Source organism: Ranitomeya variabilis, chromosome 7, assembly GCF_051348905.1.
Source record: "Ranitomeya variabilis isolate aRanVar5 chromosome 7, aRanVar5.hap1, whole genome shotgun sequence".
NCBI lineage: Eukaryota > Metazoa > Chordata > Amphibia > Anura > Dendrobatidae > Ranitomeya > Ranitomeya variabilis.
Genome location: NC_135238.1, coordinates 138144153 through 138168540, shown reverse-complemented (window position 1 = coordinate 138168540; position 24388 = coordinate 138144153).

Here is a 24388-nt window from a genome sequence, read left to right as displayed (position 1 = left end):
AAGGCGCCAGAGATTATGCAATGTGATAGAATTCTGTCCAGAAGCGAACGACAGAATTTTAGGCGAAAAAATGGGTTATGCTTCTATTGTGGTGATTCAACTCATGTTATATCAGCATGCTCTAAACGTACTAAGAAGGTTGATAAGTCTGTTTCAATTGGCACTTTACAGTCTAAGTTTATTCTATCTGTGACCCTGATTTGCTCTTTATCGTCTATTACCGCGGACGCCTATGTCGACTCTGGCGCCGCTTTGAGTCTTATGGATTGGTCCTTTGCCAAACGCTGTGGGTTTGATTTAGAGCCTCTGGAAGTTCCTATACCTCTGAAGGGTATTGACTCCACGCCATTGGCTAGTAACAAACCACAATACTGGACACAAGTAACTATGCGTATTAATCCGGATCACCAAGAGATTATTCGCTTCCTTGTGTTGTATAATCTACATGATGTGTTGGTGCTTGGATTGCCATGGCTGCAATCTCATAACCCAGTCCTCGACTGGAAAGCAATGTCTGTGTTAAGCTGGGGATGTCAGGGGACTCATGGGGACGTACCTTTGGTTTCCATTTCGTCATCTATTCCCTCTGAGATTCCGGAATTTTTATCTGATTATCGTGACGTTTTTGAGGAGCCTAAACTTGGTTCACTACCTCCGCACAGAGATTGCGATTGTACTATAGATCTGATTCCGGGCAGTAAGTTTCCAAAGGGTCGTTTATTTAATCTATCTGTGCCTGAACATGCTGCTATGCGGGAATATATTAAGGAGTCCTTGGAAAAGGGACATATTCGTCCTTCGTCATCTCCCTTAGGAGCCGGTTTTTTCTTTGTATCTAAAAAAGATGGCTCTTTGAGGCCGTGTATTGATTATCGGCTTTTGAATAAAATCACGGTTAAATATCAGTATCCTTTGCCACTGCTTACTGATTTGTTTGCTCGAATAAAGGGGGCCAAGTGGTTCTCTAAGATTGATCTTCGTGGGGCGTATAATTTGGTGCAAATTAAGCAGGGGGATGAGTGGAAAACCGCATTTAATACGCCTGAGGGCCATTTTGAGTATTTAGTAATGCCTTTTGGTCTTTCAAATGCCCCTTCAGTCTTTCAGTCCTTTATGCATGACATTTTCCGTGATTATTTGGATAAATTTTTGATTGTGTATCTTGATGATATTTTGATTTTTTCGGATGACTGGGACTCTCATGTCCAACAGGTCAGGAGGGTTTTTCAGGTTTTGCGCTCTAATTCCTTGTGTGTAAAGGGTTCTAAGTGCGTTTTTGGGGTTCAAAAGATTTCGTTTTTGGGGTACATTTTTTCCCCCTCTTCCATTGAGATGGACCCTGTCAAGGTTCAGGCTATTTGTGATTGGACGCAACCCTCTTCTCTTAAGAGCCTTCAGAAGTTTTTGGGCTTTGCTAATTTTTATCGTCGATTTATAACTGGTTTTTCTGATGTTGCTAAACCGTTGACTGATTTGACTAAGAAGGGTGCTGATGTTGCTGATTGGTCCCCTGCTGCTGTGGAGGCCTTTCGGGAGCTTAAGCGCCGCTTTTCTTCCGCCCCTGTATTGCGTCAGCCTGATGTTACTCTTCCTTTTCAGGTTGAGGTTGATGCTTCAGAAATCGGAGCTGGGGCGGTTTTGTCGCAGAAAAGTTCCGACTGCTCCGTGATGAGACCTTGTGCGTTCTTTTCTCGTAAATTTTCGCCCGCTGAGCGAAATTATGATATTGGTAATCGGGAGCTCTTGGCTATGAAGTGGGCTTTTGAGGAGTGGCGTCATTGGCTTGAGGGGGCTAGACATCAGGTGGTGGTATTGACCGACCACAAGAATTTGATTTATCTTGAGTCTGCCAGGCGCCTGAATCCTAGACAGGCGCGCTGGTCGTTATTTTTCTCTCGGTTTAATTTTGTGGTTTCTTACCTACCAGGTTCTAAAAATGTGAAGACAGATGCCCTTTCTAGGAGTTTTGAGCCTGATTCCCCTGGTAATTCTGAACCTACAGGTATCCTTAAGGATGGAGTGATATTATCTGCTGTTTCCCCAGACTTGCGACGGGTCTTGCAGGAGTTTCAGGCGAATAGACCTGATCGTTGCCCGCCTGGTAGAATGTTTGTTCCTGATGATTGGACCAGTAGAGTCATCTCGGAGGTCCATTCTTCTGCGTTGGCAGGTCATCCTGGAATCTTTGGTACCAGGGATTTGGTGGCTAGGTCCTTCTGGTGGCCTTCCCTGTCGCGAGATGTGCGAGGTTTTGTGCAGTCTTGTGATGTTTGTGCTCGGGCCAAGCCTTGTTGTTCTCGGGCTAGTGGATTGTTGTTATCCTTGCCTATTCCGAAGAGGCCTTGGACTCACATCTCCATGGATTTTATTTCTGATCTCCCTGTTTCTCAGAAGATGTCTGTCATCTGGGTGGTGTGTGACCGTTTCTCTAAGATGGTCCATTTGGTTCCCTTGCCCAAATTGCCTTCCTCATCCGAGCTGGTTCCTCTGTTTTTTCAAAATGTGGTGCCCTTGCATGGTATTCCGGAGAATATCGTTTCTGACAGGGGAACCCAATTCGTGTCTAGATTTTGGCGAGCGTTCTGTGCTAGGATGGGCATTGATTTGTCTTTTTCGTCTGCTTTCCATCCTCAGACCAATGGCCAGACCGAGCGAACTAATCAGACCTTGGAGACTTATTTGAGGTGTTTTGTGTCTGCGGATCAGGATGATTGGGTTGCCTTTTTGCCCTTGGCGGAGTTTGCCCTCAATAATCGGGCTAGTTCTGCCACCTTGGTTTCTCCTTTTTTCTGTAATTCGGGGTTTCATCCTCGTTTCTCTTCCGGTCAGATGGAGTCTTCGGATTGTCCTGGAGTGGATGCTGTGGTGGAGAGGTTGCATCAGATTTGGGGGCATGTGGTGGACAATTTGAGGTTGTCCCAGGAGAAGACTCAGCATTTTGCCAACCGCCGTCGTCGTGTTGGTCCTCGTCTTTGTGTTGGGGACTTGGTGTGGTTGTCTTCTCGTTTTGTCCCTATGAAGGTTTCTTCTCCTAAGTTTAAGCCTCGGTTCATCGGCCCGTACAAGATATTGGAGATTCTTAACCCTGCGTCCTTTCGTTTGGACCTCCCTGCATCTTTTTCTATTCATAATGTCTTCCATCGGTCATTGTTGCGCAGGTATGAGGTACCGGTTGTTCCTTCCGTTGAGCCTCCTGCTCCGGTGTTGGTTGAGGGTGAGTTGGAGTACGTTGTCGAGAAGATCTTGGACTCCCGTGTTTCCAGACGGAGACTTCAGTATCTGGTCAAGTGGAAGGGCTACGGTCAGGAGGATAACTCCTGGGTGACTGCCTCTGATGTTCATGCCTCCGATTTGGTCCGTGCCTTTCATAGGGCTCATCCTGATCGCCCTGGTGGTTCTGGTGAGGGTTCGGTGCCCCCTCCTTGAGGGGGGGTACTGTTGTGAATTTGGTTTCTGGGCTCCCCCGGTGGTTTCTGGTGGTACTGCACTTGCGTGCTTCATCTCCTCTGTTCACCTGTTTCCATCAGGATGTGGGAGTTGTCTATTTAGCCTTGCTCCTCAGTCATTTCTATGCCGGCCAACAATGTTACCAGAAGCCTTTCTGTTGCATGTTCCTGCTCCTAGACTACTATCAGCTAAGTTGGACTTGTAGTCCTAAGTTTGCTTTGCATTTTTGTTCCAGTTCTCTGTTATTGAATATTTCTGAGGCTGGAAGCTCTTGTGAGCTGAAATTGCCACTCTGGTGTCATGAGTTGATATTAGAGTCTTAAAGTAATTTCAGGATGGTATTTTGAAAGGGTTTTCAGCTGACCGTGCAGTTCCCTTTTCTGTCTTCCTACTATCTAGTAAGCGGACCTCAATTTGCTAAACCTATCTTCATACTTCGTATGTTAATTTCCTCTCAAATCACCGCCAATATATGTGGGGGCTACTGTCTGCCTTTTGGGGAAAATTTCTCTAGAGGTAAGCCAGGTCTGTATTTTCCTCTGCTAGGGTCAGTCAGTCCTCCGGCTGGCGCTGGGCGTCTAGGGATAAAACGTAGGCACGCTACCCGGCCACTGTTAGTTGTGCGGTAGGTTTAGCTCACGGTCAGCTCGAGTTCCCATCTTCCAAGAGCTAGTCCTTTTGCATGCTTTACTACGTTCTCTTGCCATTGAGAATCATGACAGGGGGCCTATGTCAATCCAAGATTTGTTTAAGTGTTTTTAAATGTTTTTATAGTAATGTTGGTCTGCGTGCACACTTTAATAAAGTTTTCATGGTTTACAATTCTGTATATCGCACCGCACTCGCGTGATATCTGAGTGCTGTGCGTTGTGTCACTTGCATTCATAGACTTATATGGGTGAAAGTGAGCCGAGACTGCTGTGATTCGGCATGCTGAGAATGTTCTCGTATGCCGATTCGGCATGAAAAATAATTGCAGTTCTGAGTTGCCCCATAGAGTAACACTGTTCCGAGTGCTATGCGATGTTTTATCATGTTGTACGATAGCGTAACTCAAGCATAACTCCTTGCATTGTTTGTGCTTGTATGGTTGAAGTAAAGCTAAACTTTCGGATCCTGAAAAATGCAGCAAGAAAAGCAGCAAAAAACAGCATTTTGGCTGCAGATTTTTTACAGCCAAGAGATCAGGTTTTGGCTGCAGAAAAAAAAATGCATCAAAAAAGCATCGTGTGAACCTAGCCTGTACTTGGATGTTCCAACATGACAATTATCCAAAACACAAGGCCAAGTTGACCTATCATTGGCTACAGCAGAACAAAGTGAAGGTTCTGGAGGGGCTTTCAAAAGGAAATTCAGAGTAGTAGAAAGGGCAAAAGTGGATTTTCACATAAAATTATATGAATCCTTTATTGAGATGTTATTAAAAATTCCATGTACACATCAAGTAGAGAACAGCAGTATAGATTCAGCTGCCAGCCAGTCTTTGCCGTAACATGTGATACAAACAGAAAATTCATTATGTAAACATAAGCCACTCCCGTTTTTGATGATGTCATGAATAGCCAAATAAAGAAGCATTAAATTCTAACATCTATCATCAAAAAAAAATGTACTGGAAAAGTCAATATCGTCCTTCTTTAGTATAAGTCTTCTATCAATGTGGCTACAAGATGCTGACACAATGATGACCCCCGACGGCACTTAAAATCATCTAGGTAGGGCATTAAGGCATTACTACCAGCTATCTCCCTTATGTTCTACTCACAAAACTGTCAAATGCCTCAAAGTACAAGCAAAGACTAAACCTCAAGAAAGGCAGAGATTGACTTGTCTTGGAAGCAACAAACAGCACCATGAACATGGAAAGAACGCTGCCTACACACCCACTTTGGCTATCAAAGTTCCCAGTCCTGATCCTTCCTAACCTTTGAGGATAAACGGATGATTTATCCTCATGAAATTCCCCAACATTTTCTTTAGGGATATCTGCGATTCCTGCAGCAAGGAGTGCCATAAAAGGTCCTACCATCCTCCCTAATTCGATCTCTGCCATCAGAATTTCCAGGTTACGTCTGAGTGGTTTCTGAATTTAGATTAACTGGGAATTACTCATATAGAACATCCCCACTACCAGAATCTTATGTCCTTACTAGGAGTGTTTCCAAAAAGAGCTGTATGAACCTTATTTGAGTAGAGGTCAAGCTATAAGGCCATCACATGGAAAGACCCCTACCGACCATTTTTGGCTCTACATGTAAAACATATGTGGATGTACAGTACATTGTCTAAAAGACAATCAACATTGTTTTGTTCTATTCCTACAGCGACCATCGTGGTATTGCCAATAAAATGAACCTTTTTTATAGCCACCTGCCAGTATTTGGCCTTCCAAATGCATCACTCAGGAAGAGGGTCAGCCTTAATGTCACCATGAAATGCATCCACAGACTGAGAGGCATTTGACCTAAATGCACTGCCAGAACATGAAAATGGCCTGTTATATCTCAACCCTATAAGTCTGATGAATCTCCCAGAGTCCACAAAGGAACAAAGGAACAAATGAACATGTAGGCACTGGAATTTCTTGTGTCACATATTCTAACAAAAATACGGAATGTCCCTAACCAACTGCAAAATGTTTTTGGATCTTACAAAATCTACAACCATGCTTGCTTTCTCTTCAATTTTTCTATTGTGTCAGTCTCCCTTGTTTACAGAAACTCTTAAATTCTTCCAGCTCCAAGAGAGAAAACTACTACACAAATTCCCTCCCTCCTTTCTATTATTTTCTTATTGCATCACATACATCCTAAATGAGCCAGAGAAAACCACTTAAGAGTCCTGCCCCACAGTGGCCAAATTCTGCGGGAATTATGTACCCACCTAACCTGTTGAATCAAAAAGGAAAGTATTGTACCTTATATCCAAAAGCTGATCCAAACCCCCACCTAGAGATACCCTCTCCATACATTTCTGGGCCTAACTACACATGGGCAACCCTACCATCACTACTATGAGGTATTTGCTATTACCTGATCTTGTACCTTGCCTATCCAGCTATTTCTACAATCCTTCCACTTAATTCGTACCATTTCACATGACACACCAGTTCTTTTTTAAATACATCCAGTACTGTGAACTGTTGTCTATTTGAAAGTGGTAAGTTGACCTAATGTCCCGGCAACACACCAAGGACCTTCTAGATTCTCTGTCACCGATGATAGGATTCAAAACCAATGGAGAAATTCAACTGTTGATCCCAGCCACACCGGTTATCCATACCAGTAATCTATATCTCTTCAGTACGCAACTTACTCTGTACTTTCTCAAAGTGGCACAGGCCTTCCCATCAATGTTCCTCTATAACTGCTGTCAGAGGGATGTGTGAGGTCCAACCACGGATTGGAACATCAGGTCCTCCACCTGCTGCAGATGTGGAAACAAGACACCTTGTTCTAGTTACTGTTCTGCAATCTGAGAGTTTGATTTATTGACTGTAGGCTCACTCTTTCCTCTCCTAATTAAATCACTGCCTGATCTCCTTACCCCAACCTTCACAATTTTGCATTACCTCAGGGCCCTACACCTTTTCCTTCCTGATGCCCAAACAGGACTCAAGCTCAGTCTGAGTTCTTGCTGAACAGGACCTCCTCATTATTGATCCTTCTCCACTGCCACAGCTCTCACAGAAGAAAGACTTCCGTTGTGCATCTCTGTAAAGATTGAGTACGGAAGTTATTGCAATCAGTTTTGTTCTGCGTTTGCTTATGATACATACGCTCTAAAGGGTATTTTTCTTTCACACTACCTTTTTATACAAATGACTTTTCAGCAATCTCATTATTATCACAGACAGAATTTATAATTAAACATAACATTTCTTTATACAGTGGAAAACACTGGATCCATATACACAAAAGGTGATGGTTATAGCTCACCTCCTTTTCTTCCTTCAGAGTGACTTTTACCTAGATCAAATCATGGGTTGAAACTAATTTTATACAACTCAATGAGTCAGAGGCAGTCTATTGTGGATTATTTCCATGTCTCTGCTGAAAAGAACAGGAAGTTTTAGCCTAGTATTAGGGTTAGTGGCCAGTGTAAAAATTGCAAGATTTCTGGTTGTTTTTATATAGATAGTAATATGAACAATTTTAACAAAATTATCCTTTTTTTTTTTTCAAATAAATGCATTCAATGGACACCTGTCAGGTCACCTGAGCGGTTCATACTGCCATTATGCAGTCCTATATGATCACTTTGTCCTAGTAAGGTCTTTTATGTTGCAGACAAACTAATGTTTTAAAAATGGACAATGTTAGTAATAATCATGTGCTAATGAGACAAAACTAGTCTGGCAGGGCATCTCCTTGACAAACTTTCATGCCCTGGATCCTCTAATCACACGTCCCTGGGTATGACAGGGAGAAATCTTCTGTAATGTACCTCCTCGAGTGATTTTATGATTGGTATAATAGGTTGTTAATCACACACAGGGAAACATTATTAGAAGACTAGTCTGAAGAAAGAATTGCACTGCCAGACTAGCCCTGCATCATTAGCATATGGTGATGGGCAAATAAAAATAACTTCTTAAATATGGCAATGTTTATCTGCTACATAACAAACCTTATTAGAGCAAAGTACTTGCTACATAGGACGCTATAGTGTCGGCTTGGAACGTTAGGCGGTTCCCTTTAAATAACCTAATTTCCACAATAGGTAATTATTTTCTGATGACATATTCTTTTTAACAAGTGAATATTGCTGAATACTATTAAGAATACAGGTCATTTTTTTGCAAACTTTATGTCAAAATAAAATTTACTGAGATACTACTTAAAATCTTACCTAGAAAGATACTAATCCCGATTCATCATTTTTTATTTTTCTTTGACAACTTTGCATATCCAAATGTTACAGACAAATTCACAAACTGAGACTTTTACCAAATGTATTTATTTTGGCATGTCTCATTCCAGTCCCTTTAAAAGGTTTCTGGAGGAGTTCCTAATTTGATACATTTTTAGACAAACATGCCACTTTTTAAAGGATTTGTGACTTTTGGTGCTGAAAATCTGCAAAACACTGGCTAAAAAATAACAAAAGGCATTTTTTATTTTGCTTCAAATTCATGAACCACAGGTGCCATTTTGAAGAGTCTGGTGCAAAAAATGTATGCAAATTAAAAAAAACTGTGACGAAACAGTATTTAATCTTAATTATCCAGATGTAAATTCAGGAGGCCCAGAGACATTGGCTATTATCTTTATGTTGACTTTTGAATTTATGTGCTTTTCTTTGATTGGTCAACATACACAGACTATTGTTCGTACGAGCCTGGATTTGACTTTTGAGTTGATGTTTGTTATAACATATTGTCTTATCTCTGGAGGACAGGAACGCAGGGTAATTGAACAATAGATGTTTGCTGATTAAATTCTCAAACAATGAAAGTTAAACTCATCCCACCTCCCCCTTGACCTGTGGATGATGACCTGAGCCACAGATATGGGTATAAAAAGAGATTACTATCGTTCTACAAGAAGAATCAAGAGACTTGACAGAACAACAGTCAGGACACTATAACTCCATAGAGGAACACTCTACCAAGACAACATGGCTCCATCAAGGGAACACAGATTTTGATTCTATAGTGTGCCAGCTTGAGGGAGAATAAAGATCTGCTCTATTGATGATCACAGAACCTATGGATACCTTTGGAAAAGCTAGGTTGGGACCATCCAGTTACTTCGCCTCCATGAGGACATTCGGAGAATCCAGGTTGTGACCCTCTGGTCACCTAGATCCTATGGACACATTTTGAGAAGCCAGGTTGGAACCATCTAGTCACCTGGCTCCATGGAGACATTCGAAGAAGCCAGGTTGGGACCATCAAGTCCCCAGACCTCAATGGAGAGGTTTGGAGAATCCAGGTTGGAACCTTCCGGTCACCTGACCCCCATGAATACATTATGAGAAGCCAGGTTGGGACCATCCGGTCACTTGGCTCCATGGAGATATTCGGAAAAGCCAGGTTGGGACAATGTGGTCACCTGGCCACATGCCTCAATAAACTATCAGCTTCCTAAGTTTCTTACCTGCTCTCTGTGGGTGCCCGCCAAAGCAGGTTGTCACAGGTGGGGTTAATTGGTCCTGAAAGCACCAAATTGCAGCTGCTCTAATCTCGATGAGTAAGAGGATGGGTAAGACTGTAATTTTGCACCATCTTGTGTATTTTGCTGGGACTGTTCTATATGTTGTCTGTAGGTGGTTCAGTAAAGTATTGCCACTCTGTTTTATCCTCACCCTGTGTTGTAAGAGTAGTATTAAGCCTCTGGGAAAGGAGGGCGGGCGTTTAGTAGGATGAGCCCTGATCCATGCGGTCTTGGGCCAGCGGACTAGAACACTGATTCCCTGTGTATCCACAAAGAGAAAAAAGAACATTGACTTCAAGAAATTGCAAATGATGAATTGGTCCCTCTATCCCTGTTTAAAATACAAAAGGTGAGTATAAACAGAAAGAGATTGGATACTGATAATAATAATAATAATTTTATTTATATAGCGCCAACATATTCCGCAGCGCTTTACAAATTATAGAGGGGATTTGTACAGACAATAGACATTACAGCATAACAAAAATCACAGTTCAAAATAGATACCAAGAGGAATGAGGGCCCTGCTCGCAAGCTTACAAACTATGAGGAAAAAGGGGAGACACGAGAGGTGGATGGTTACAATTGCTTTCGTTGTTTGGACCAGCCATAGTGTAAGAATTGGGTGTTCATGTAAAGCTGCATGAACCAGTTAACAGCCTAAGTATGTAACAGTACAGACACAGAGGGCTATTAACTGCATAAAGTGTATGAGAACATGATGCGAGGACCCTGATTATGGTTTAAGTTTTTTTTGTTGTTTTTTTTAATAGGCCACACAGGGATAGTTAGGTTAATGCATTGAGGCGGTAGGCCAGTCTGAACAAATGCATTTTTAGGGCACGCTTAAAACTGTGGGGATTGTGGATTAATCGTATTAACCTGGGTAGTGCATTCCAAAGAACTGGCGAAGCACGTGAGCCAGTGATCGGATGTGGGGGGTGAATGAAAGCTCGGAATCAAGTATGACCCCAAGGCAGCGGGCATGTTGCTTGGGCGTAATGGTGGAACCACACACGGAGATGGCAATGTCAGGCAAAGGTAGGTTAGTAGAGGGAGAGAATATGAGAAGTTCAGTTTTTTGACAGGTTCAGTTTCAGATAGAGGGAGGACATGATGTTAGAGACAGTGGTAAGATAATCACTGGTGTTTTCTAAAAAGGCAGGCATGATATCAGGAGAAGAAGTGTATAATTGGGTGTCATCAGCATACAGATGGTACTGGAACCCAAATCTACTGATTGTTTGTCCAATAGGGGCTGTATACAAAGGGAAGAGGAGGGGACCTAGGACTGATCCTTGAGGAACCCCAACAGTACTGATAACATGATATAACTTCTCTTCATTCCGCCCTTGCAAGATACTTTAAATATCTATTTAATATTGACCAATGTGGTGAGTATCATCATCTAGTGTGCTTATGCCCTAGAATGCCCTATGTGAGCAGGCAGGTGCAGTCAGATCATGGCAGGTCTACAAATTTTATATCCTCCAGTAAGAGTTCTTAGCAACCTTTTTTTAGATACATTAATTCTATGATGGGATATGCTCTATATCTGGATTACTGTCTTCACTATATTTCTTTGTATACTTCTAATCCTTTTTTATTATTCTTAAATCCAGGGGAATGATGTGCTGGATTGTTGTCACTTTTATGTATTATACCTGTAAGAGAGAACAATTCTATTCCTGGAAGAACAGCTGGAACATTTGAGGAGCAGTTTTCCTACTGGCCCCTAATGTTCTTGCAGGTGTAAGTCCCCAGGGGAAGATTACTGGCTTTCAACTAGGAAAATGAAGATGAAAGACATGAATCAGACTCACAAGAATATGGAGCTAAATATGACTTTAAGCTGTAACTGTAAATGCAAAGGATATATGATTTTCTAGGGGACCAAAGGTTTAAGAATTTTAATAATTCTTGAATCAAAAGTATAACATGATTCACATTTTAGTGACAAATGTTAGACCTGTTTCTGGGTGTATTTAAGCTTCTGATGCCCAAAATAGTGCCAGTTTTCCCCTCTAAGGGCTCATTTCCACTTGCGAGAGACAAAACGGTCCGATTTACGGACCAAAAAAACGGAGGAAAATCATGCGATTTTCATGCGAGTGTCATGCGAGTGTCATGCGATTTTTTATCGCAACATCCATATGACATCCATATGACATCCGTATTGCTGTCCGATTTTTACGCACCGGTGTCCTTTGAAAAGCCGGCAAATCAGTGTTGTGTACAGTAAAATCACACTGACAGGTTAGAATAGAATAGATATATACACATAGAATGTGTATATATACATATATATATATGTCAGTGAGACACCTACATATGTATATTTATATTTAATGCAGCGCTAGATAGCATAAGAGCCGCTAATTCAATTGCCGGCTTTTGCTTTCTCCTTCACAAACCCGACAGGATATGAGACATGGTTTACATACAGGAAACCATCTCATATCCCTTCTTTTAACACATATTCCTCTTCACTAATGTAAGAAGTGTCTGTGTGTCAAATTTGGGGGCTCTAGCTATTAAATTAAAGGGTTAAATCGCAGAAAAAATTTGCGTGGGAAGTGGAGTGGGAAGAGAGTGGCCAAGTGCCAGAATAGGCGCATCTTCCAGATGTGCCTTTTCTGGGGTGGCTGGGGGCAGATGTTTGTAGCCAGGGGGGGGGGCAATAACCATGGACCCTCTCTAGGCTATTAATATCTGCCCTCAGTCACTGGCTTTACCACTCTGGCGAAGAAAATTGCGCGGGAGCCCACGCCAATTTTTTCCACAATATAACCCTTTAATTTAATAGCTAGAGCCCCCAAATTTGACACACAGACACTTCTTACATTAGTGAAGAGGAATTGTGAAGGGACAAATTAAGAAAGATTCTCCATTTTGTGCTTTTCGACTCCATTTTGCTGTTTTAAGATACATTTTGTTAGTAGGCTAAAGTTTACAGCTCTTAAGAGACCTTGATTGTTGCAATCTAAACAGAACATGAGACTGAGGGTGTATTGTTCTACGAGACTTTGACGTACAGACTGTTCCTGCATTCTTATAGGTTAAGAACTGTGAGCGTGTTCTTATGCTGATTGGCTGAAGTATAATTTCTATGACTATGAAAAGTCATACACAATAAACGGGGGCCCAGAGATCTGCTTGATCCCCCCCAAACAGAGACACACGTCTCTGTCTGGTCATTTTCAGTTGCCGGCAACGCCCTGTAGATTAATTTGGAAATTACTGAGTTAACCGTGAAGGATCACTTTAGATCCTCCCTCAACAGTTGGCGCCCGAAAACGTGGGGCTCCAAACAGGAACGCCTCTGCCCCCGGAGGACAACAAGACAAAGGACCCTCGGACCGGACACAGTCACTGGAAAATTGGGACTGATCATCCCCCACAACAATCACGGTAAGTTGGCAGTTATACTGTTCAGACTGACCGTTTGGTGTGGTTTTCCTGTGTTTGTTGCTGCAAAGAGGATCTGAGGTTTGTCCCCGATGGTGGGGTGATTCTTGGGTGGAATCATATAGAGGTGTAGTTCCGTTGGGAGCCCAGTGCTCGAACCGTACCTCATAAGGGATGGACACCCCGGATTGACCAGTGATGTAATTCTCTTTATAGTCAAAATATCCTGAATTCCTGATCACTGTTAGAATGAGGTGATCGAAGATGGGTAGGATGCGTAACTCAGGAATATATAGATATATATGTGTATTTCCACAGGTATCCGGAGGGAAAGTCTGAGACGCCCTCCTCCTTTCACTGAGTACCGCGTTTTTGGGTTGTCCCAGAGGGGGACAGGTAGACCCAGTGGAACAAAACTAATACGGCCGCTCTGGTATTGTGCACGACTAAGTAAGGATATTTAGCTCTAAAGGAGAATCAGTTTCCGTGGATGAAGAAAACTTTGAATTTGTGTGATGAATCTGATACTGTTAGTGCAGCGCCCCAGAGTCCTGGTCGTTGCAGTAACGTCGCTCTACCACTAAGGAGAGTGATGGCACGTCTGATTGCACTAAAAGAGTTCACCTGACCAGGTATCACAGTCACACATTACACTTCACACTCCGGCCACCAGGGGGAGCAAAGGGTTCTATGCATTAGGCCACTCCTCACACTCTGGTAAAACTGGGGGTTGGATAGGAAGTTAGGGAGAAGCTGACTGGGTTTTGCCCAGGTAACATCTAGTGAGAGGAGAGCGTTACTTGGGAAGATTCAGGGGGGTCCCTGTCAGGGGTGGGATCCTGACAGAGGCCTAGCGAAAGGACAGAGCGTTACGGAGCCGTGCCTGCACCTCATTGCGGCGGCATCTTAAGAACGGATACGAAGCGAAGGATATTGTGGAGAAGTGAGAAACGAGATTACAGCACAAAGGCGATAGAACCAGTAGGAGTCGTGCCCCGAGATCGGCAACATCCTACTGAGGCGCATAGCCGGCGGCCAGAACGCCGAGGAAGTAATAGGCTCTACGCATTACTTCGAACCAACGGCAGGGCAGTTAACTTTAGGTTGGCTGTCTCACCTTTTACACCTAATGAAGACAACGGAGGCAATTGTGGGAGAGGGGCGTCTCTAGGGTCCCTATAAAATAACTCCAGGCCTACCCCGTCATACGGGTGCGTCCTAGCCATATCATCTGGGGGACGGAGAGAAAGAACAGAAACATACACGATAGTTGTGAGGAGTATCCCGTGGTGCTCAGCAGGGAAGTACTACAACACCCAGGCGCTAGTGGGTAGGCTACTGATATCCACCTGCAAAGGGTACTCTGGATGTGCCTTTGGACCGGCCGGTCTCAGCCAGCCCAGTTAGCAGTGCTCTGGATTGCGGATGCCGAAGCCTTCAGTAAAGAGGTAAAGAGACTGCAACCCTGTGTCCTCGTTATTTCTCGCCACCTACACCATCACCTACACCTTTTGTTGGGCGCCCCTTAGCAGGGCCACGGACCGGGTTGGGCCACCGTGACATCCCTAGAACCGAGAGACCCTGTACCGGGTATCCCGCTGCCCTGCGTCTGGGGGCCGCTCCATTAGCCCAAAGACGGGGAAAGAAATCTGTCAGGAGTGCAGGGACAATATTCTCAATCATTGGTTGTTCTAAGGTGTTCTGGCATGTGAATTGTGTGATGAAGGTTTTGTAGAAATTAATTAAGTCTGAGAACTGCTGTATTCTGTTTCTGTGTGAAATTTCTAAAATACCAGATTGGAGGGGTCAAACAGCTGCGCGATTGCTTTCTCCTTTCTGTGCTGAGGAATGCTGTGATTTTCTTATCTCTGCTGTGTCTCTGGTATGGAGGGGGCACGTAGCTGCGTTCTCTCTGTATTTTCTTGGTGTAGTACGCGCTGGGAGATCTGTGTTTTGTTTAAAGCAACAATATCGTTTTGCAGTACAAAGAAATATTGTAAGTTGAAGTTGGAAGTTGAAAGTGAAATATGGTCCCTCCCCAGGAAATTAAGCCTCTACTCCTGACTGTAAGCCTTATGCCCCTTAACCCCAAGGCACCAATATATCCTGGACTGCCAAGAAGTTCTATGGGCATCTTATGGTAGTATTTAAAGATCTGGGATTCTCATTGTAACAAAAAGCCTATACACACTTTTTTGTAGTAGCTTTAATGTCCGGCCTTAAATCTGAATTGAAAGAGGCAATAATGTCAGTCAGACCCGATATTGAGACTTCCACTCCGGATGATGCATTAAAAGTAGTAAAAAAAAAAAAAGGGTTTTCAGAACTTAGCCCATTCTGCATCAGCAGGGGAATCAAAAGGTTAAGCCAGTAGCCGCAGCGAATCCTGCTCCAATCTCAGCCCCCCCCCCCACAGTTACAAGGACGCAGCTCCGTTCCTTATCAGTGGCACACACAACAGACTTCAGCTCCAGCCCTCCTACCCTACGCAAATTCAGTTCTCCAATATCTCTTTTAACCCTATGTCTGGGAATCTCACTCCCCAGCCCCGCCATGTCAATTCTCAGATCAAGAGCTTGTTTTAATTAGAGTAGATGGCAGACCCAATAAATATACTCTTACAAAACCCATCCCATTGGGACCCTTCCCTGAAGTTACTGCTCAGTTCGTAATCTCTCCCGTATGTCCAGTAAATTTACTGGGGGCGGATTTATTACCACAGGTCCGCTCCAGAATACAATTCCAAGATGATGGTCAGATGGTCCTTACGTTATATAACCCCTATGCAGATGAACACAATGAGATGTGTATCTTACATGCCCTTCCCACGGTTATGATGGCCCTGATAGGCCCAGATCCACCCCCAATAATGCCTGTAGAACCAGTAAAAGTGTTTCTCAAATCTGGTGCCCCTTTTCCCAAAGTCCATCAATACCCTTTGAAACATGATCAGGAGCGGGGCCTCAAGGGTTAAATACAAACGTTACTCGATAATGGTACCGTGTTTCCCCATGTAACACGCCCTTGTTTCCCGTTAAGAAAAAGACCCCACCCGGCCAACCACCTGTGTACGGGCTGGTACAAGATCTACTGGCAGTTAATGCAGCTACTGTTCTGCAAACTCCAGTGCCTAATCCACATACTCTTTTGTCACAGATACCTCAGGATGCTGCTTGGTTCACAGTCATCGACCTTGCCAATGCCTTCTTCAGCATTCCATTACACCCAGATTGCCAGTTTCTGTTTGCATTCACTTATCAGGGACGACAATTGACGTGGACAGTTATGCCACAAGGGGCCCAAAAGAGTCCCAATCAGTTTGCAAAAAATATGGGCGAGTGTCTTTTACCCAGGCAGTTAGAATACCCCTATGTCACGCTGTTTCAGTATGTGGCTGATCTTTTGTTGTGTGCACGGACAGAGCAGGAAGCCATTGTTGCCACTGTTAGCCTCTTCAAGTATCTGGCAGATCTGAACTGTCGGGTTTCGGCCTCGAAACTTCGGTTCTGCCTTGGTCAAGTGATATTTTTGGGTCACTGTCTCCTTCAGGGTGTCAAGACACCTCACAAAAGAAAGAAAAATAGCCGTCAGCTCCCTTACTTTTCGAAAAGATGAGACTGAACTCCAGCGTTTTCTTGGACTATGTACTTATTGTCGTCAGTGGATACTGGATGCATCCTGTATAATGCAACCTCTCTACGATGCCCTGAAAGACGGTTCAAGATATGCTGATGATTTTGGCAGATTCCACACCGGATACGCTGTTACGACGGAAGACACTGTAGTGCACGCAGCTGCACTCACGCCCTCACAGTCAGCACAAGAAGCAGAACTTCAGGCTCTGTCTACTGCATATGTTCTGGCCAAAGACAGGCGGGCTAATATATACACGGACTCACAGTATGAATATGGTATTGCTCATGATTTCAGAGCCCTATGGGCCAATCGAGGGTTTATTACTACCGCCGGGACTCCAGTGAAGAATGCTGAAGCTGTTAAAACCCTCATGGACTCAATCAAATTACCTACCCAGGTGGCCATTATCAAAGTTAAGGCGCACGGTCCTAGGATCAGTCCACAGACTGTTGGTAACGCCTTTGCGGATATGCAAGCAAAAGCTGCTGCTCTCCTACCCATTGAAATGATCATACCAGCTATGGTGACCACATGCTCTCAGCGTAAACAGTTACAAGAAACACTGACTCTACAGGAACCTGATGATCCATGCCAGACTGAGGTTTTCTGTCCCCAAAGGAAGAAGTGAAGCAGTGGAAGGCTGAAGGAGCATGTATGGACAATGGTCTCTGGAAAAAGGACCAACTTGTGTGTCTCCCGAAGCGGATGTACCCTGCTATTGCCATGTGGGCACATGGGCCCACACATCGAGGAAAAAACCAGGCCCTAGCCCTGGTACAAAAATTCTACTTTGCTCCAGGTATTTCTACAGTCCTGACAGCACTCAACCGTGCATGTAATATCTGTCAGACCTGCAATCCCGTCAACTTCAACGTGTACCCCCGAAGCACCTTGCTAAGCCCGACTATCCTTTCCAAAGGCTCCAGGTGGACCACATCATGTTGCCTAAGTCTGGAAGGTATGAATATTGTCTGGTGGTTGTCGACATATTCTCCAGTTGGCCGAAAGCATTCCCCGTTACCAACATGACTGCAAAGACTACAGCGAAGAAACTGGTGATGGAAGTCATATGCAGATATGGTGTTCCAGAAGTCGTCGAAAGTGACCAAGGTCCGTCCTTTTCTTCTCATATGTATCAGGAGGTTCTGACAATGCTTGGATCCACTGTAGCTCTCCATACTCTGTACCATCCACAATCCAATGGGAAAGTTGAGAGGCTGAACTGCACACTGAAGGGACAATTGACCAAAATGATGCAAGAGACTACGGCTCCATGGCCAGAGCTCCTACCCATTGTACTGTACCACATTCGTACTACCTCTAAGGCAAAACATGGCCTGTCCCCATATGAGATATTGTTTGGTGCTAGTCCCCCAGTTGCAAATTTCCAGCCTCAGTAGTTATCAGAAGAAACTGACCGTGCTGTTCAATATGTTATTCAGCTTAGTAAAAATCTTGCTAACACCCATGTTTTAGTTTCTTCTTCCCTTCCAGATTCAGCAGAAACCGACACTTGTCACAATTTAAAGTCTGTTGGTTTTGTGGTCGTGAAAAGCCATGTCAGAAAACACAGACTAGAACCCTTGTATGACGGTCCCTACCAAGTCCTCCTCATTACTCCTATGTCAGTAAAGCTGGAAGGAAGGCCGATGTGGATCCACGCATCGCACTGCAAGCTGGTCCAACAGACTAGTAGCAAATAAGGGGACATAATGTTTTGGTTTTTCGTATTTCCATATAATAATATTGGTAACCGCATGGGACAGCCTAAATTCCCCAATATCCTTAAATAATAAGTTTGTACAATATCATGAAAGATTAGTAGTACAAATGGGTATAGCCAATAAAATTGTCAGTTCTATTTTCATTTACCCTATGATTACACAAATGTGGGATAAATTGCTTAGGGCCACATACTTTCTAGATGATCAAATTTGGAATATATTGGATATACTTAATACTACTGTTGTTGTCCAAAGCCAACTTATCATAGTCACTCAGAGATTAATATAATAAACACAATGACCGTAATAAGGACAGTTGGTGGGCAGACACCTTCTCCTTTCTCAATCCAGCCAATTGGTTTAAGGGACTTGGGGGCTGGATAGCTGGAATCTTGCAAAGTTTGTTATATATTGTTGCCTTTTTCCTTGTCATGTATGTAATACTAAAACTTGTTCTTTGGTGTATTGCTGTATGTATTAGGAAATTCTGCACTAAGACAACTAATGATGAAACCAAAAGCGTTGCCACCCCTGCTCTTCTCTACACCGATTTCACAAAGTTATCTGATGAAGATGTTGAAGCCAAGCGCATGGCTATCTTCAAAAGATCCCCACCACTGTTATCAATAATTGTTATTCGTAAATTCTAGTATACAGGGGGGACGGGTACGCCGCAACAGCCATGGCTGGTAACAAGGCACCAGCCATGTGAAGACCAGTACCCCTCGAGCTTATAGCTTGGGATAGTACCTCTGATGCTGGAAATTAATTAACAAAATTTATCTAGGGGGGAATGTGAAGGGACAAATTAAGAAAGATTCTCCATTTTGTGCTTTTCGACTCCATTTTGCTGTTTTAAGATAAATTTTGTTAGTAGGCTAAAGTTTACAGCTGTTATGAGACCTTGATTGTTGCAATCTAAACAAAACATGAGACTGAGGGTGTATTGTTCTACGAGACTTTGACGTACAGACTGTTCCTGCATTCTTATAGGTTAAGAACTGTGAGCGTGTTCTTATGCTGATTGGTTGAAGTATAATTTCTATGACTATGAAAAATCATACACAATAAACGGGGGCCCAGAGATCTGCTTGATCCCCCCAAACAGAGACACACGTCTCCGTCTGGTCATTTTCAGTTGCCGGCAACGCCCTGTAGATTAATTTGGAAATCACTGAGTTAACCGTGAAGGATCACTTTAGATCCTCCCTCAACAGAATATGCAATAAAAGAAGGGATATGAGATGGTTCACTGTATGTAAACCATGTCTCACATCCTGTCGGGTTTGTGAAGGAGAGAGCAAAAGCCGGCAATTGAATTAGCGGCTTTTATGCTATCTAGCGCTGCATTAAATATAAATATATATATACTAGATTGTGGCCCGATTCTAACGCATCGGGTATTCTAGAATATGCATGTCCCCGTAGTATATGGACAATGATGATTCCGACTGTGCCCGTCACTGATTGGTCGAGGCAACCTTTTTGACATCGTCGCCATGGCAACCATTATGACATCTACGTCGATACTGTGCCCGTCACTGATTGGTCGAGGCAACCTTTTTGACATTGTCGCCATGGCAACCATTATGACATCTACGTCGATACTGTGCCCGTCGCTGATTGGTCGAATCATCGAATGAATAAACGGGACAGACAGACAGACAGAAAAACCCTTAGACAATTATATATATAGATAGGTGTCTCACTGACGTATATATATGTATATATACCTATTCTATGTGTATATATCTACTCAATTCTAACCTGTCAGTGTGATTTTACTGTACACCGCGCTGAATTACCGGCTTTTCAAAGGACACCGGTGCGTAAAAATCGGACAGAACTCGCATGGTGCGAGTTCTGTGCGATTTTTTTCTTGCACCCATTGACTTGAATTGGCGAGTCTCGTCCGAGAATCGCAGCAATACGCAGCATGCTGCGATTTTTTTTCTCGGTCCGATTTCGGCTGAGAAAAAAATCGCAAATGAAAAGACACCTATTGAATAACATTGGTCCGAGTGCAATCCGATTTTTTATCGGATTGCACTCGTCCGTTTTCCTCGCAAGTGGAAATGAGCCCTTAGTTCTAGTTTGAGAGGTACAGAACATATGCCATATACCACTCTTCATTCTGCCTTCCAATACAAAAAAATCTGGATAGTTTAATGCAGTGTTTAAATTAATGTCTTTTAAGCATAAAAAAAAATATTAAAGATGAAAAGAAAATGGTACTACAAGAAAAACTACTTATATTATACTAAAAGCACAGATTTATGATACAACCTTCACAGTCATTCGATACACAAGAAGCTCCTTTTATAAGACTTCTGCATGTGGGTCCTTTTTCGTCTGGAAAAAACGTTCAATGTAACGTTTTTTGTCTGCGTCGGGAAAACGTGTCGCGACAGATCCTGCGGCATATGTCGTTGACTAGAATGGAAGCCAATGGACGCAGGATCCGTCGTGACACGTCGTATGACGAAATCCAGCGCTGGAATCCGTTTTTTTACACTGAGCATGCTCACAATCAGGAATTTGTAGCCAATTGGCCAGACAGGCCCCAAATCTATATAAACCTGGCCTGGGGCGTCACCCCCAAATGTGCCAGCAAGACTCCTGCCAGCCAGAAGACAGCCAGCCAGTCAATATATTGGTTTCCCTATTTTCCAGTAGCCAATCACATTTGGGAGACTCCCATTTTAGGCATGGAGAACGGATCCGTCAAAAAACCGGATGAAACGGATGGTAAAAACGGACAAAACGGATGCAACGGATCCAGTTTTTCGACTGAACCGTCTAGTGGATCCGTCGAAATACTGGATGCGTTGCATCCGTTTTTCACTATTTTTGATGCATCCGTCAATACCTCGAGCCGACGCATTGTGACGGATTAAAAAAAAAACGGAAGTGTGAAAGTAGCCTTAAAGAGCACCTGTCATCAAGAATTTGCATGTTAGATTAAAGGTATGGCCATAATGGCGCGGTTATAAATATTAAGCCTTTGATGAAGAAATCTGAAACTCAGTTCTTTAATCCACGTGAATAACGAACTGAGCTCTATGTGTGCACATGTACCACCACTGGTGCCTTGTTACTGAAGCCCGCCGGGAGATGAATCTGAGCAAGTGTTGCCAGCAGCAAGGAGGCCAATACAGACACCTAAGCCAAACACCCTAACCACAGTCCTGCCCCTATCCACGGAAAGTGTTATGGACTGACCTGAGTTGGATAGTGGTATTGTAACCACTAGGGACAGCAGCAGGTAGCATAGTCAGGAAATAGCCAGAGGTCAGTACACGGAAAAGAAATGTAGTTGAAGAATCATCAAGTTGCATAGTCAGGAAATAGCCAGAGATCAGTACACGAAGCAGCAGTACAATCTTGTAATGAAAGCAGCAGGTGAAAAGGAAGCTAGACTAAAGACTGGAAGCTCAATAATCTCTCAAGGAAGGAAGTGCAATGCCCGGTTTAAAGGGACTCTGTCACCTGAATTTGGAGGGAACAATTTTCAGTCATATGGGCGGGGTTTTCGGGTGTTTGATTCACCCTTCCATACCCGCTGGCTGCATGCTGGCTGCAATATTGAATTGAAGTTCATTCTCTGTCCTCCGTAGTACATGCCTGCACAAGGCAATCTTGCCTTACGCAGGCGTGTACTATGGTGGACAGAGAATGAACTTCAATCCAATATTGCAGCCAGCGGGTAAGGAAAGGGTGAATCAAACACCCCCAAACCCCGCCCATATGACTGAAAATTGTTCCCTATAAATTCAGGTGACAGAGTCCCTTTAAGGATGGTTTTCAATCAGGGTGGAGCCAATCAGGAACTCAGGGTGGAGCCAATCAGGAACCACACAGGTTCTAGTATCTGGGATAGCAAGGAAGTGTCCAGCAAGCTGAATAGCTCAGAGAGAAGAGTTGCCGCCTGGTGCGCAAAGAGCTACTGGGTTCCAGTCCTGACAGAAAGGTTATTACACCCAAACTTCAAATGCGGATTAAAGAGCAACCAACATGAAGATGTCTTCACTAAAGATATGGTCATGCCTTCACATTAATATGCAAAATATTGGATGACAGGTTTCCTTTAATGAGACTCTATCAGCACATAATGACTATTGAAACCAAGTACAGGTGCTCCGTGCTTCATGGCAGGGCCAAACAAATAGCTGCACCTTCCCACCAGATTGTTTTCCCTCCATCTCCACCCCCTCTTCTTTGATTGATAGCTACTCACTTCATAGAGCCGGAGGAGTGTGGAGATAGATGGAGACAGTCAGAATCTGTGAGAAGAATTTTGCTGTTTAATCTGAGAGCATAATAGTGTGTGGCAAGAAAGACTGACTCCAGAGATGTGTCACTTATTGGGAAGTGTTGTAGTATCAATACAATGAGTGTTTTATCAGTTGGAGATTATCACTATAGCAGTACATCTCACGTGCACACCAATTAGGCTAATCTGTGTAACCTTAACCCCACCAATGATTGGCAGATTGCTGACAATTCATAGAGTGCAATGGAAAATGCCAGTCAGGGATGCGGGTGGAGTAATATGCAGAGCAGAAGACTTCGCTCCACTACATCTACATCAGACAAGACAAGGATTCTATCAAAACTACATCAAGCAATCTAGTAGGTGAAACATCCTTGGAATCAGGCTTTCTTGTCCTATATTACACTGCATATATATGTGTGTATATATATATATATATATATATATATATATATATATATATATATATATATATATATATATATATATATATATATATATATATATATATATATTCTGATGCAGTGACCCCTGTTACAGGTAGGAGGCGCTGCATGGTCTTCCCAGAATACGCATGGAGGCGTATTAAGGCTATCGGAATGCATGGCAGTCGCAGGCATAACTATGGTGATGAGACAAAGTCCGGCATTATTGTGAATGGCGGGTATGTGTGTCGCAGAGGAAGATACTCTGCGCTGTAAGCCTGAAGTAAGGTTGTTCTGGGACCTGTAGTCCTACAAGTAATTTTGTTGTTTTAGAGGGAGTCTGGCAGGGCTAGTTCTGAGATCTGGGAGGGTGGAACTAGCCACACACACACACACGCCACCCATCTATGGGAGTGGTTACAGCTTGATAATGTGAACAGGGTTTGGGTCACATGGTTCCTCTGTATGGATCTGAATTCTTCTTGGCTGGAAGGTCTTGTGAGGGGAAAGGCCTGGGTGTTAGGAGGTCCAGAGTGTGGACCGGATCCTTGAAGAGCACCTGGTGAGGCCGTGATTATGAGTGGCCTGGGTGATGGGAGGTCCAGATTGTGGACTGGATCCCTGAAGAGCCCCTGGTGAGGCCATGGTCTTGAGTGGCCTCTGTGTTGGGAGGTTCTGTGTGTTGACCGGATCCCTGAAGAGCACGGGGTGAGGCCAAGGACCTTCAGAGCTGGTGACGGCTACTGTGTTGGGGAAGATACCGTCCTTCAGTGGGTCTGGAACTTACTGGTGTATGCCTGTCAGGCAAGTTGGTGATCCCCATAAGGCAGCTTTCCCAGGGAGAGAGGACTGACAAGGAGTCAGCAGTTGGAGCAGGAGCTCCCGTAAGGTACCTCCACAGACTGCTGAAGCTTATTATGTTCTATGAACTGTGTGGTCACTCAGGGCAACTGGTCAGAGGAGGACCAGCATGTTTAGTTGCCGCAGACTAATGATGTGACACCTAATGTCATGTCCCGATACAGTGTGTAATGGACTGTTCGTGGTATGGTTTATGACTAGTGATGAGCGAATATACTCACTATATATATGCGGCACTAAAAACTAAATCTCCGAGTACTTACAAATACTCGGAGGATGTCCGAGCGTGCTCGGGAAATCTCGAGTACCGAGTACATTCGCTCATCACTATTTATGACTCTATAATATACCGCATAGTCTGTTTAAGTGGAAAAGTATTCCTATGTACCTTGAATCCCGTTGCTATACGAGTATTCCCCTACCCGTTAGTGAGTGCTATTTCACAATATGTTGTGA